This window comes from Bactrocera latifrons, unplaced genomic scaffold (assembly GCF_001853355.1).
Source record: "Bactrocera latifrons isolate USDA-ARS-PBARC rearing strain unplaced genomic scaffold, ASM185335v1 scaffold_127, whole genome shotgun sequence".
Taxonomy (NCBI): domain Eukaryota; kingdom Metazoa; phylum Arthropoda; class Insecta; order Diptera; family Tephritidae; genus Bactrocera; species Bactrocera latifrons.
In genome coordinates this window covers 704,625-708,523 of record NW_017534708.1, presented here as the reverse complement: position 1 = coordinate 708,523, position 3,899 = coordinate 704,625, and positions in this window count along the sequence as shown.

The window sequence follows — 3,899 nt, the reverse complement described above, 5'->3', positions numbered from 1 at the left end:
TCTACTTAAGACTCTTAAGCTGTGGACCCCACGTTAAGTGGTCCTATGCTGCCAACGCACAAACCGGGCTCGGAGCAGCGTTTGCTCCAAAAAGTTTTATCCKAAACTCCACCTCGGTTAGGTGTAATAAATGCAATGAATGGACCCATCTTAAGACCAGCTCAGCCCATAAGGACCGCAGGTTACGTGGTCCTATGCTGCCAACTCACAACTGCGTAATTAACACCTACAGTTAAAGCAATGGCACCTAGTTCGTTCACTGCACCGCCACTCCAGTTGAGTGTGGCCGAAAAAGGAACTTCAAGTCTCAACTTTACGAGGAAGCGTGACTCACGGTCATGTCATACCGCCCTTGCGGGTTCTACAACTGCAACAACCAACACCGACAGGCCGTTTTCTCACTCTCGCGTCAACTCTATCCTAAACAAACCYGAATCTAAGAATTTAATTGCATTTATGTCCGAGTAATCGACTAATGCTAATTCGGAAAATATTGTTTCGAGAACAACGTGTTTAAAACAAGTTACTTTTTTTTTTTTTAATAATATATACATTTTTTCTAACAACTTTTGAAAGTACCTTCCGCTGTCTGCTCTTGCAACATCAATCCGCAAATAACAGCCACACCAGTTAGGCCACAAGCAGTAAAGCTTCGCGCACGCGTCGAGTGATCAACTTGTCGACATTTATCAGCGGACAAATCTGTCACACATTACCACGTACACTCACACTAAAATAACAACAACACCTTTATACGGCTACAAATACAGTTGTCAAATATAATTGACGCCAACAGCTTGACATTAGCAAGAGCTTTGTGCAACGCTGAGCGTGGTCGCCTTGCTTAATATTATGTATATAAGTGTGTGTGTGCGCAAATATCTGGTATTTGTGTGTGTGTGTGTGTATGCGGCCTTTCGCCTTCATTAAGCTGTTGACGCGCTCTCATATCCACCATGCTGTGATTGACGATTATTTGATGGGCGGCGAACTGGCAGTGGCCAAACGCTATGCGACCAAATATGCCACCGCCMGCGGCTGACCTTATGTTATAACGACGCTCACACACATATACGGATACAACTACAAAAGCAGTTGGGTGATTAAATGGCATGACATGGAAGGGATGGAAATTTGTGCTCATATTGCAAATTGCTGCTATAAGCTGTGCTYTTTGTTGTTGGAACACACTTTGGTGTCGTAAAATATTTAAATTCATTAAAGCTCTCTCTGAGTGTGCGTGAGGGTACTTTAAATTTAATATGCGTTTTTGGCAGTGCGAAAGTGTGTATGCAACTTTTATGCAATGCAAAAATGTAAGCATGCGCGCACTTATTTAGTATTAATTAAAATTTGGTCTAAATGCATTAGTTGTAGCGACTCTGGCGGTACTTGTGCATTGTGGCAAGTGTTGCATCATTAACATGAACTCCAAAAAAGTCACGTGCCAAACTCAATTCGACATTTGCAATACAATGAAGCTCACAAGTGGCGCGACCAAAGAGAATGACATACATATTTCTACATACTAGTTAGCGTGTAGGTAGACTCTCATAGACTTATTTTGAGCTTAAAATCGGTGAAATGCAGAAATTCAATATTAAAATTTGCTAAGGGAGAGTTTTATGTAAGTTCATGGAAGACATGTTCATATACTATATAACGGGTGATCCAAAAAGAGTTGCTTGTTTGAGACTATTGAAAGAAGCACCTCTTTTTTGACAGTCGACAGTAGACAGTATCAAGCTGTCATATTATTTTTGTTCAGTAGTATTTGGCATTTCGTCATGGAAATKCTTATGCCTAAGCTTCTAGCTATTCAGCAAATTGACATGACCACTCCGAGCATACCGTTTTGACTCAATTGAGAATATAAAAGCCGAATCGAAAAAGGCTCTGATGGCCATCACGTCGCGGATTTTTCCAACTGCTATGAAGGCTGGAAAATTCGTTGGCATAAGTGTATTGCAGCGGGAGGGGATTACTGTGAACAAGATGAAATAAACAAATGAACCATAAATCTGCCGCAGAACCCTTCTCTCGATAACTAGTAACGTTGACTCCTCACACGTTGTCATCGTCCATTCCTCTGCACCATATAGCAGTTCGGAAAATAATGAGTGACTTATAGAGTTTGGTTTTTGTTCGTTCACCTTACGAGCAATATAAGCGGCCCACTGTGCGTAGTATTCACAACGTCCACATCCATCTTAAAACCCAGCTTTCATTATTGGATAGTATTCGACCGAATTGAACACGTCCAACACACAGTGAAGAAARTATGGCAGCCGTAGCTGAGTGTGGACACGTGGACCGCGGAGAGTCGATTCCATGCCGTTCGCAGTAGTTCGGACTGATGTATGAAATGACTTGGCGCATTTTACGTTGTGCAAGAACTGCAGCCGCTCAACCTTTCCAAACGACATCGCTCCGGTCTATGGGCTCTTGAAAAGATTCAAGCGTTTGCAACATTTTTGAGCCAAATTTTATTCAGCGATGCGGCTTACTTTTTGGCGCAATGGGTATGTAAACAAGCTAAATTRCTGCATTTGGGACGAAGAGCAACCGGAAGAGATTTAACAGCTGGCATTCTGTCCATAAAGAAACACGGTTTGGTGTRGTTTGTGTTTTGTTTTATCGGCCCATATTTCTTTAGAAATGATGCCGATTGAAGCTCGTGATCCCGACGATATTTGGTTTCAACAAGTTGGCGCCACTTTCCACACATCGCATCAATCGACATATTTATTGAGAAAACACTTCGGTGATCAGATTATTGCATGTTTCGGGTCTTTCGATTGGCCACCAAGTTCGTGTGATTTCACAACSTTAGTCAGTGGTGTTATACATTTAAAGTGTGAAGTCCGTGCGAACCGTACCGCCTTGATTCAGGCAGAACATCACGGCTGTCATTCGYCAGTGCATGGAAAGTAGCAAATAGGAAACCACAAAGTGGATGTACATATATAGTAGGTTAGGTAAGGYTATACTGACTGGTTGTCACACCATACATTCATTCCATCTCACTCTCCTTCGTCTGTCAGCCCTTTTGGAAATTTAATTGTATATGGTTTTAGCGACTTACCTCTTTCCTGAACTGGTTCTGTAGGAATGCGTATGACACTTTCGGTAATGTCATYTGTTTTTCRTTTGCCGCAGCACCATGTGGTYATATTRTATATGCAGCCGCTTTCAKGTGTCCACTTATATACTGGGTTTCRGAYCACATTGTGCTGCGGCAAGCGAAATAACAAATAAGATTACTGACAGCTACTGCCTCCCTACTTCTAAGAATAGTCTTTGACGCCATGCGTTGTGGGATTTTTGTCTTCATTGTCGCTTGGCTATCGACGTACATATTGAACCTCTTTATGTCGCATTCTGCGTTATTGCCTTAGCAGCTTTTCTGACAGTTAAGACCTCTGCCTGGAAGATACTGCTGTATTCCGTTAGCTTGGATGGTCATCTTAAATCTAACTCCGCGAAAAGTGGATGTTTTATGACAAWGTCAAGCAGAAACAGTCATTGTCAAACTGACGTTTACTATGGTTAGTTGTAGAGGAATTGTATACCATTACGAGAGGACTACAAGTTGGATGCTTAAGAACCTTTCAACCCAGAGTTTCTGGTGAGTTCCTACCGAAATCGCCAAGTCACATACTATACTTCGATAGACACTTGCCAAAAGCTCTGGCGTGAAAGCTTCTTAATTTCCCAACTTGTATTAAGCGATTACTACTTGCTCTTGTCTATACTGTATGGTTTTGCTTGCGAAGAACTCGCCTAAAGTAAAGCTTGTCAAAATCGACTGAACTTAATAGTTTTTACCAAAAGAGATGTCGGTATTATCTAACTATATCAYAAGACACATATCCTTTGCATAATCAGCCACTTACTAA